The 12,359-nt window shown below is 44.9% G+C and overlaps 1 protein-coding gene across 2 annotated transcripts in view; it reads left to right on the top strand.

Moving 5' to 3' along the window:
• The window catches only part of PDGFD (platelet derived growth factor D), a 227,235-nt gene that overhangs the window by 102,787 nt on the left and 112,089 nt on the right, over positions 1 to 12,359 (top strand). The window lies entirely within an intron of this gene.

Genomic DNA, 12,359 nt, shown 5'->3' with positions numbered 1-12,359 from the left:
TGGCTAAGGAATTCCAAAGTCTCCAGCTCAGCAGGGATTACTGGAGATCTGGTGTCTCCTTAGAAAAGATCGAAATGTCCCTTAAGTAAGGAAGAGGTTCTCCAGCAGTGGCGTGTGCAGTTTCATGAATGATTCCTTAGAGGACAATGAACAGAACAGCTCTTTCCCACTCTTCTCCCGGTAAGCACCTCGTTCATCCGAACAGGCGGGGCTTCGCTGGCTGTCTGCTGGGTTCCACACGCTGGTGTCGCTCAGAACTGGGAGGGAGGTCCATGCTGTGCTCGCAAGCTCCCAGCATCGTTCAAAAGCACATTGACTTCGGCCACAGAAAGGAATGAAGTGCTGATCTGTGGTTCCGAACGTTATGCTAAGAGAACGAAGCCAGACACGAGTGGCCACATATTGTGTGATTCTGTTTAGGCGAACTATGCAGAATTCTCAGATCCATAAAGACAAAACACAGATGTGGGTCGCCCGCAGCTGGGCGGATGATGAGGGCTGGGTGCACAGAGCACCTGCCTAGTGTGTACACGATTTTCTTTTGGGGTGACAACGTTTTAGAACTATGTACAAGTAGTGGTAGCACCACATTATGACTTTATTTATTTTCATTTTTTTATTATGTTAGTCACCCTACAGTACATCGTTAGTTTTTTTTTTTTCAACATCATGTGCTTATTTCGTGATGTCAGAGATCAGCACATCATTATTACATAGTAACAAGAATATTAACAAAAGCACACAGATACAATACCAACCAAACATTTATGGAGGGTAATACTTAAAGCATGCATTTATATGTAGAATGCTTGTTTACCAATGTTTACATCTTTATGTAAAATGTATAAACAGTATTTAAAACCAATAAAAAGTTTATATTATGAAGTAGATAGGAACAATTTATATGATTAGGTTACAAGGAGACAAAGAACTGGTTTTTCACAATTTCTAATTTGCTCCATTTTTCCTATGTAAATAATCAACACCATATTTAGAACTGCCTGTCATCATTAGTTTCTGATGTCGTGTTCTATGATTCACTGTTTGCATATAATCCCCAGTGCTCTGTGCAATCCATGCCCTCCTTAATACCTACCACCAGACTCACCCAACCCCCCACCCCTCCCCTCTAAAACCCTCAGTTTGTTTCTACACTATGGAGTCCATAGTCTCTCATGGTTCGTCTCCTGCTCCAATTTCTTCCCCTTCATTTTTCCCTTCCTTCTCCTAATGTCCTCCGTGTTACTCCTTATCCTCCACAAGTAAGTGAAACCATATGATAATTGACTCTATCTGCCTGACTTATCTCACTCAGAATAATCTCCTCCAGTCCCGTCCATGTTGATGCAAAAGTTGGGTATTTGTCCTTTCTGATGGCTGAGTAATACTCCATTATGTCTATGAACCACATCTTCTTTATCCCTTCATCTGTCAAAGGGCATCTGAGCTCCTTCCACAGTTTGGCTGTTGTGGACATTGCTGCTATGAACATTGGGGACTTTATTATTGTCCACTGAATTGTTTACTTCAAAATGGTTAATTTTATGTTACATGAATTTTACCCCAATTGAAAATATACAACAAAAAATGTTGTTTAAATTTTCTGAGAAAAAAAAAAGCATATGGCTCTTTGTATACTTGTTCTATACTTGAATACATGCTGCAGACACAACAGTAGTGTTCATAATATCTGGCAGGTATTTTTATTCAATAAATATCTGTAATAAAACTGTTTGGTAATTGGGTAATCATTGAGGTTCCCCCCACCCACAAATCACCATTGTAGGGGAGGAAATTTTTTCCCATTTCTCCTTCTAGGTTCTTTGATCTAATAATTAGATATAAAACAGATTAATGAGAAAAACTGATTTAATTTGCTGTGTATGGAAGCCCCATAAAAATATGAGCCTCAAAGAAGTGACCAAAGCAGGCAGCTTTTATACCTTTTTGATAAGAAAATAATAAATTTGTGAAGATTTGAAAAGACAAAGAAGTTTGGACATGGGGTAGCAAATTAATCAAGAAGTAACAAGGCTTATTTATACTTCGTTCTCTCCCTTGAGTTTCCGGTCTCAGGCGGTAGGGATGCCTTCTACCCTGCCTGCAGAAGGAGGGTGCCTTTGGTGTGGGAGATTTCGTTCCTGCTTTCAGGGGGTGAAGGAGGGTCAGAGGTTTTCCTCACCCTTGGTCTTTTGTAAGTAATAATCAGTGTGTCAAAGTGACAGATTTGGGGGGTGCCATAGTCTGCTACTGTCCCCATCCTACGGCTCAAGATTTTCCACCTAGAACTTTACCATCTCTCTGGGTTATCTCCCTGCATAATTGCCTGTCATGAATTTTGCATCTTCCCAAGAGCTTTGTATTCTTTTCTACTCTGGTTATTACTGTGATGTTGGAAGCTTGCATTCAGAATTAACTCCTATGGTAGAATCATTTCTGAAAATCCATTCCCATGCTGGCTCTGCTCTTAGACACCATTAATGAAGGTGTCAACTAGAAAGGTCACCACAGCAGCACCCGCGGCCCCCCACGGATCACCTGAGTCGAATTTGATATATCGCCTTTAATAACTGCCCTGTCCTTGTCCACTAATTCTCACTTCATGTTGGAGGCCTTATGGTCAATAGAATTAACATTAATTTTTCTCATTTTATGGCTCTGAGAGGCTCTTCTGCACCATACTGGCCGCCTAGACACACACACAAAAAAATTTTTTTTTTGCTACTACCGGGCATGCACTTCTGTGTAATGACTATGGGAGTTAACGACCATGGTTTCCGTAATAATGGAGAACTGATCCTTCACTTCTGGATCTCCCTGGGTTGGCTGTTCCCTTTCCTGGCTCGAATCTGCACCTGTTGGGCTGCTTGTTCATAGCTCTAAGGCCGGAGGAGATGAGTGAGGACGGCTTCTACTCACTTGGCCTGGCTCGCGGCCTGATTTCAACCTGGAAACTGCATGGTGGGGGGTGGTGGCAGGGGATTCCGTGGATGCGTGATGGGCCCATCTGCAAGGGCGTCCCCTGAAGCTACAGGGACAGTCTCAGAGTCGGGGACCCTCTGGTGCGACCCTCAGCCCCGTTTTTCCCACTGAAGCAGAGCTGGTTTTATTTAAAACACTGAACTGGACTCCTCAGTAGACGGTCAGGGCTGGTCTGAGGTTCAGTCCTTTCCCGACTCAGCCCCGTCTTTCTGGCTCCAGAATGATCTCTCATTCTCAGTCATCGGGCCCTCCCTCGGCTCCGGCGGCACTGGTGTGCGCGCTGCCCCCGTGAGGCCAGGGCGAAGAGCCCACCGGCTGTCCTCTCGCCGGCGGCCCACCTGCGTTTGCCTCCGTGTGCAGCCCGGCTTCCAGCCCCGGGCTGTGAGGTCTTGCTCCCGAGACCCTGTGATCCCTCACACCAGGACTGTTTCCAGAGCTACCGTCTCTCTAGTTTCTACACTTTCTTCCTCCCACACAATGGTGCCCATCAACACGCACATATACTCGGTGGCTTCCCCAGTAAGACAGACGCGCTCACGGCCCCTCCACCGATGAAGGTGCTTTCCCCTTCCTGGGCAGCATTTTATCCTTCGAGAGCTGTGAGTCCTAGTTCTCCCCGTCTTCCCTCCAGCAGAGCCCTTGAGCTTCTCAGACTAACCTTACTGTCTCTACCCGACCTGCAACGTTGTTCCGGCCAGTGACCACCGCCGTCTTGCCAAATCAAGCCACGAATTTTCAACCCTCTTCCTAACCTCTCTGCAGTGTGGGCCCCACTGTGCTTCAGGAACATCTGATTCAGTTGGCTTCTAGAACTAAACATGATTTCTTTGTCTCCCTACAATACCCATCGGTTTTCATTGAAAGGTCCTCTACACACGAGTCCAGGAGGCGGTAGTCGACTCACAAAAGTGTACAGTGTGATTCGTTTGTGTCACGGGAGACTGAAATAAGTCAGTGCTTCTTAACCGCTATCAAAGATAATAGCGGGGGTGCCTGGGTGGCTCAGTGGGTTAAAACCTCTGCTTTCCGCTCAGGTCATGATCCCAGGGTCCTGGGAGCCAGCCCCGCATCGGGTTTTCTGCTCAGCGGGGAGCCTGCTTCTCTCTCTCTCTCTCTCTCTCTCTCTCTCTCTCTCCGCCTCCCTCTCTACTTGTGATCTCTGTCAAATAAATAAATTTAAAAAAAGAAAGAGATAACAGATTTCCTGTAGCTACGGACTAGCAAGTCATGCTGGCCACCAGTTCACAAGCATAATACATTGCATCTGACCAGTCCCCCTCACTTAGTCCTCGTGGTGTTTCCATGAAAGGATGCTGAACTGCTCACCTCTTCTCTGAGCTTCCTACTGGACCGCTTAGGTGGTTGCCCGATGTTTTGGACCTTCACAGAGCCATCGAAAGTGACCGTGCAAATGGGAATTTGGAACTTCCCCGTGCGCCTTTCTAGTATCAGGCATAACCTGAAAGATGCTTAGAATGTTTTTAGAAAATCTAACAGTACAGCCTCACTGTTCTTTCAGAGTTTTTGCAAAATGGCTTTTGAAAGGCAGTTTCACTTGAATCACTGCAAAGCGTTGGGTGCCTGGAAATGCTTTTGCATTTTTCATACAGCTTTGTTGCTGAACACATAGAGGAAAGGAGCAGGAACTGTTTTGGTTTCTTTGAATTAATGAAGAGACTCCAAGGCCAGACCCTTAAGAGTTGTTGTATAACGAGGCTCTGACTGTGGAGACCTCGCCATATGGGACAGAAACTCTGAGAGCTTCTGGAATAGCAGTGAGATGGCTCTCTGTCCATTACAGCTCCGGATACAAGTGATGGCACTTGGTGGTGTTTGAACGGAGAATGTCTTTGTTTCTGTTCTACTGCGACGGCCCATCTGGTGCTTTAACGTCAGGCCGTTGTTTCTGATGGAATAATGCTGGGAACACTGGCTCCGGTATATTTATATACAATTTTTCTTAATATCAGTTCCTTCGACATTTTTGAGGAGATAAGCTCGAAGGGGAGTTACGAACCAGCAGACTGAAGAACCGGCTGGCTGGGTAGGAAGAGTTGGCTTGTGTACGTGTTTCTGGTTCCACCGAGGTCCTCCACGTCCCTCCCTCAGTCCTCTGAAAGCCACTCTGGTCTCGGGCTTTCTTGTCCTTCTGGGGGCGAAGGTGGAATTCTCTCTTGGCCATTTGGCACTCTGGAGGTTAGTGGCTGACCTGTTTTCCTTCGAACCTTCCCGGACCTCAGCTTCCACGGCAACGTTATTGTCAAGCCTTGCGCCCTCTCCTGGCCTCGCAGCCCCCCACTCTGTACAGCTTTCTGCCGCATGGGGGGTCCTCCGTGCCTCTTCCCCTCCTCAACCGCAAACTCAGTGGAGCCGCTGCGTGTCGGCTTCCCCTGCCGTCCGTGAGCTCCTCTTCTTCTCAGAAACCCGCTGGTCTCCTGCTTCCCGCGGGCAGCCCTGCCTTCGCCTCTCGTCCTTGTGCCTTGCCCTTCCTCGGAGCCCCACAGCAACTCCCAGTAAATGCGAGCGTGACATCATTCTTCGTCTTTCTGCCTTTCTGACGTTGCTGCTCCTCTGTCCAGAGAGCCCCTTCAAGTGCCAGACCTGGGATTCACTTTGAGACTTCAATCCAGTCCATCCCGAGTGTAAACACGGGCGTGATTTGGTTTTGTTGCTGCTTCTTCAGGATGACCCGAGGTCATCGGTATTTGACCTGTTTATTTGGGGGGCCCCGTGCTCTCATTTTCAGACATCAGTTTCCACTCTTCATTTTCATGTTGTATGGTCTCAGTGTATACCCGCTTCTAAGAAGTCTTGACAATTAAAGCAGCTTTGTCAATTTCAGAGATATTGTGGATTTTCTTGAAAAAAAAAAATATGTACAGGGTCCTTCGACTAAATTCTTCTAGTACTTCTTTCAGGATGTGGCTTTGTCACGAATTTTAAAGCAATCACCTCTCCAGTGCACACATGTGGGAGGAATGTGTGTCAATGAGGTTATGTCTCCCGTGCTACTAGGCAAGGACGTTCTTCATCCAGCAAGTGTTAGGACGTGTGCTGGCAACACGGCTCATCGATCCTTCCATCCTTTGAAGCCTGCAGCTTGTTGGGAGGTTCCCACGGCATGTTTGTGTGCCTTAAACTAAAGACCCCTTCCAGCATTTGTAGGACGATGGACTGCTCCAGTCTTCCCAGGACTGGTGGAGTTTCTAGGAGGCTAGACGGTTGGTTTTCAAACCAGAGTGATTTGGCCCCGGCAAATACTAGCTAAATTGTCCTTAGAGTAGAGCAGTTGGCGACTTTACCAGATAAAAAGCACTTGAGGATTGATTTCTTGGATCACTTACGTTGAAATCTGTACATGTAAATACCAACCATGTTATTAACCCAACACGTTTATTCTAATGATACAAAGATAATCTGTCTCTATATATAATTTAGTTATACCTTCCATACTTTTACATTAAAAAAATTAAATAAAAAGTCACACTTTCTCTACATCAGCTTGTTAATAAATGTGGAGCTTTTCCGTGTATTCGCTCTTTGAATCTAGATTTGTTAAGCGGGTACTGTTGGCCTCATACAAAATGCCAAGGACGAGAGACATAGTTATGAACGAGGTTATTGTCACTTTAGGAAGTTCCAACGCTTACTAGATTTTTCTTGGTAATTTGGGCCCCATCCCAGGTTTTCAAAATCCCCAAACATTAGATAAGGCGCCATCTGGTTGGTTTCTCATCAGCCGTGAGAACCCCAGTTCTGATTCCCTGGAGTTCGAGTGTGTGACAAATGTTCCCTTAAATGGACTCATCTCAGTAGTTAATTTCTCCTGCCTGTGTTGCTGGTTGTTCAGGCATTGTGTGAGCCCTAAGCCTTTCCATTAGCTTGGGAGAAAAGTATTTGTTTGCAGTTGTCAAACCTTGCTCCAAGACGAAGCCCATCACAGGAAGGAGATTGAGCACAGTGTCACTGTGGATCAAGGCAGGAACAGATCACAGACTTCACCTTGAAACTTGCCCTGAGACTTTGCCACAGGCTAGCTGGCTCGGTTGGCTGGGTCACCTCAAAGCAACCCTGAATGACCCATCTTTGAAGAAGGACAGATTCTCCCATTTGCCTGGTTATAGCTTAAAAGCACCAGATGGACACCCGAAAATTGTTGCTGCAAGCGCAGCACCTGAATAGTGCCGGTATACTGTAGGTGCTCAATAAGATCTCACCCAAAAGATCCTGCCATAATGCAGTTAGCACCCCAGGAGACAGGAGATCATCTGCTGAACTCATATTCTGTATTTCATGATTCAGCACTGAATACAATATTATTTTGCAACCCTTTACTTGGCATTTTTTTTCTAGTTCCTCTAATTTCTAACTTTTAAAAGCAGAGACTGTGACTCATTTTTCCTTGTTGCTCAGCGTGACACAGGACAGTGACCGGACTCTTGAAAAGGTATATTGAATTTTTAGTTGTGTCGATGAATGCAAAACTTTGATACTTTCTGACAGATAGACTAATTAAATCCTAGACACGACATGGGTCTGAAGGGAGACTATGTGAATTAATGTAATTTTAAATTAATTCTCCTCTTCATGTCAACTTCCTTGTATTGAGGTGCTAGTAGAGGAAGATTTTAGAATAGTGATTGATGTTGTAGGGTGAGGATTTGATGGTGTTAAGTAATTATTTTACCTGGGATACGCCTGTGTTGGTAATCAGTGTCTATTCTGCTGGGACACAGCATCAATATGTCCATTAATAGTAGGAAAATAGATACTTGTCTCCCACCTGGAGGACAGCCCATGTTGTCTCGCCCAGACTTTAACACAGGAGCAAATTATCTTGTGATTTTTCTGAGGATGTCCTTAAAATAAGCCTTACTGATTAGAAATAGAAAAGCTGGATTCACCATAAAAATCTTTCCTTGGGGCGGGGGTTGGGGGAGGGAGAGAGAAACCATTAGAAAACATTCAGGGCAGTCATAAGAGACAAAGTCACACAGGTACGCTCATCTCCACAGCCTGTTAATCGGATTCTTGAAGAAACCCACAGCAGTACCACAGACCCCATTTATCTGACCCCAGACTCCTAGAAATTCTGAGATTCAAACCGGTGGATCCGGACATGCAAACAAGCCAGGGTTCAAAACATGTTGGACTCAGGCCGGAAGGTGATACCATGTTCATTTTGGGTAACTGGCCAAGGAGGGGTGAGTCTTATGGCCCTAAGAGCTAACCCTTAATCTCAGCTCCGTCCCCACCCCCCTTGTGAGACTACAGTTAAACCAAGAGAGAATTCGTTTGAAGATCAGCACGGATTTTTCAGGGTTTTTTAAATCCCCTCTTCCTCCTCTACTGTTACTTTACCATTGTTCCTCTCTGGTTCTCGAGGCTCTTGTTAACCTCAAAGAACCCCTGTGAATGTTAGCATTGATTACCATCTTCCGCAGCCATGTCCCCCTGGTGTGAATCCCAGATTACTCCCCCACCATTCGCTCACATTTTTCTTTATGGAATGTTGGATGTCCGCAATGGCCTCTGAAATAAAGGCAGGGTTCTCTTCCAAAAGGCAGTGTTTAGGAGTGCCTGAGTGTCTCAGTTGGTTAAGGGTCTGCCTTCGGCTCAGGTCATTGATCTCAGGGTCCTGGGATGGCGTTCCGCTCAGCAGGAAGTCTACTTTCCCCTCTCCCCCTGCCCCACCCCCACCCCATGTGCTCTCTCTCTTGATTCTCTCTCTCAATTTTTTTTTTTTAAAGGCAACATTTAGTGCCTGCAGTGAAGGTGAATTCATATATGGAGACATCTATTTCTTTCTCTTTGCGGGAGAAATGGGTTTTCCCCTAGAAACAGGAGAGACTTTATGATCTGCTATTATTGTAAGAAGTTGAGTCTATATGTTCTACAAATCTCGAACATCGGTCTCCTGGTTTAACGGTGGCAGAATGGGCTACTGCAGTCTTGAAATGCATGCTTATCTGCAGTCTGATTTCCTTTTAGGTAAGATGGGCATTTAAATGGACATTAGGAGAAACCAAGAGATTAACGGGCGTTTTTTAAAGGGCTTGCTGTCTTTAACAGGGTTAGGTTGGTTTCATCGTGTGGTGCGCTTTATCCTGATTTCTCATGGAAGACGGAAAACGAAGATTTGTTCATCACTGTCCAGGTAGTGAACTCCAGGAGTAGATAGTCCCCAACAGTAGATGTTGCAAGCTGGAGACTAGCAACCTGAACTTTAGGAGGAGAGCATGTTTGTCTTGTGGTCCAGCATCAGCGACAGTCGCTCTGCTTCCTTCACTGGAGTTCAACAAATAATTGTCACATGTGCCCCCTGGGCTGCTTCTCTGGGGTCGTCTTCGCTGGTGGTGTTTGGTCAATTCCCACAGGTGTTTGCTGTTTCACTTAAACAGCAGCGGGTGTGCACCGGCATCCGTCCCAGCGGAGGAGGCCCCTGAGCACTGCGGTCTCACTCCTTTCATGAAAACTTCTGTATACGGTCTCATCACATGTGGATGTGAGAATCCGCGTTAGTGATGTTTTCTAACATTTTTTGCTGGTAGCTAAGACTCAAATGTGACAGATAAAGAAGGTTGAGTCGTGGAGAGAATGTGGCGTTTCTCATACCAGAAAGCCCGAAACTCAGTGATGTGGTGAATCCAGTTTTTTTCCAAATTGTGGGTCAGGATACATTGGTGGGATGCAATGAGTGGGACCCGCCCAAAAGGTTACTTAATAGAAATAGAGTTGTTCAGAGTAATAGACTGGGGAAGGATACATTTCATGTTTTTTCAAGAATCTTTTTGTTTCAGAGATACAGACTGGTTTATGCATGTGTGCGCACGTATGTGCATACATGTGTTCATGTGTGCACCCACATGTATGCATTTGCGTGTTTGTGCATGTGTGTTCATATGCACACACGTGTGCATGTGCACTGCTCCTGACATATGCATATATGTGCACGTGTGCACACATTTTCATGTGTTCATGTGTGTGTGCACGTTCTCCTGTGCATGTGCACATATGCCCATGTGCACATGGGTGTGCATGTGTCCATGTGTCTGCATGTGTGTTTGTGTGCACATGTGTGTGCATGTGCACATGCACCTTTGCATGCATGTATGTCCACATATGCATTGCGCTCATGTGTACACGTGTGCTTGTGTGTGCATGTGTGTGCTCCTCTGCATGTGCACATATGCCCATGTGTGTCCATGTGTATGCACCCGTTCATGTGCACATGTGTGTGCATGTGTGTGCACACGTGTCTGTGCGTATGAATATGTGCCCTTGTGAGCATGTGTGTGCATGTGTGCATGTTGTGTATGTGCCCACGTGTGCATTTCTACTTATCTGCATGTGTGTGCATTCTGTGTGCATGTGTGCATCTGTGCCCATTTGTACGTGTGGGGGGGGTGTGTGAGAGAGAGAGAGATGTGAATCTGGGTCACAATCTAAAATCTATATTGCTATCAACAAAGCTTTGGATATTTCAGTGTTCCATCATTCTGAGGCCTGAATTTCTCACCTGTTAAATGAGATTAAGAGCAACTCTTTTGAGGGTTTATTCCCAGGATCGATGGCAGTAATACATGCAAGGTACCCTGCATCGCACCTTGCATCGCACCTAACTTACATGATAGACATACAAAAGATGCTACCTTTTACTAAAACTAATCCATTTAAAATTTAATTGATTAGAATTTATTCAAGTGTACACAGGATTGAGTCAAGATTTAAATCCATAAAACTAATTTTTAAAATATTTTCTGATTCGAAAGACAATGATGTTAAAAATTAATCAGGAAGGACATTGCTTAATTAATTCACTATTTATTGATTTTTTTCTTTGAGATCATTGCTTTTCAGTTCAGTAAAGTATTTTTAATTTATCAACCCATTTACTCGAGTAATATTTCCAGAAGCTGGAATATGTCCAAAGGAACATCACAGAAATTCTTATGTGATCCAAACTTATGCTATGAGAGATAGTTAAATAATCTGGTGACAGCTTACAAAAGGGAATACTCAAATGACATTGATTTCATATACTAAAAGGATTATTTCACACCAGAAAAATTATATTAATTAAATTAAGCCTTGGAAGCAGAAGAGTAAAGACATATTTATTGGAACTTATGGAAAAATAGAGTTCAGCTCAAAACCAGAACCAGAGAATTACTCTTGAGACTGGTCCTGAGACACCAGAGCTACCTCTGAGAAGGGAGGTCCTCTGAGAAGGGAGGATGGGTGTGTTTGGATTTGATGGGGTGCAAATCATCTTTTAGCTTAAAGACCTGATGATTGTTTAAATTGGCTTTTATGGGTTAGATATCCTGGTGGGCTCTATATCAAACTTTTTTTTTTTTTTAAGATTTTATTTGACAGACAGAGAGAGCACAACAGGGGGGGGTGCAGCAGGCAGAGGGAGAGGGAGAGGCAGGCTCCCCACTGAAGAGGGAGTCCAATGCGGGGCTCGATCCCCAGACCCCAGGATCATGACCTGAGCTGAAGGTAGCTGCTTAATCGACTGAGCCACCCAGGCGCCCCGTATCAAACTTTCATGTTGAGCAGTCCCATAGGGCATATGCGTGTGGGATGTGCGTTTTCCATAAATGGGCCTAGAAACACAGCCTGGTGGAAACTGCCGGGGAACATGCATGCTCTGTGAAGGAATCCTTGTGTTTATCGGGTCTGTTTTCATATAGTGACAGGCATTAAATGCTCACCCCTGGCTTTACTCTGGATTTCTTCCTCTGTTTGGTTAGTTACATTTGCTGAGTACTTAGAAGTGAAAGTGGAAAAGAAACCTGTTCATCGCTCATTTTTAGCAGTTCAGTGGGCATAATCAGACTTGGTATGAATGCAGACAAGTTTGAGGCTCGTGAGCATGGGAGCATCTGTACTGAGGAAGAACACGAGAGGTAAACTAATGTCAGCTGGAGGGGGAGAGGGGATGCTTGAGAAATACGATGGTTCATCTCACCAAGAAGCAGACCAAGAAAGGCATGATAGGGAAAGGTGATAGTAGGGAAGGACTTTTTTTTTTTCCCTGTAGCCTTTGGGAGTGCTTTGAGTGGCTTTTGATTTTGTTGGGAAAATAAAATAATTTAAAGGATGCCCTCGATCATAATGTAGTCTTTGTACCTGACAATGTCTCTCTCCTCCAAAGTAATTTACAGAAGAGAAATCAGGAGTTGTATAAAAAGGGACCTGACTTGCCCAAGTACTCCAGAGCTAGAATCAGAGCATGTGTTTCTTGACTTCGCACCGTTCTGATCCCAGTCTTTTTTTTTTTTTTTTAAAGATTTTATTTATTCATTTGACAGAGAGAGAGATCACAAGTCGGCGGAGAGTCAGGCAGAGAGAGAGAGAGAGAAGCAGGC

Source organism: Mustela lutreola, chromosome 1, assembly GCF_030435805.1.
Source record: "Mustela lutreola isolate mMusLut2 chromosome 1, mMusLut2.pri, whole genome shotgun sequence".
In the NCBI taxonomy this organism is placed as follows: Eukaryota; Metazoa; Chordata; class Mammalia; order Carnivora; family Mustelidae; genus Mustela; species Mustela lutreola.
This window is presented reverse-complemented; position numbering and strand designations above follow the sequence as displayed.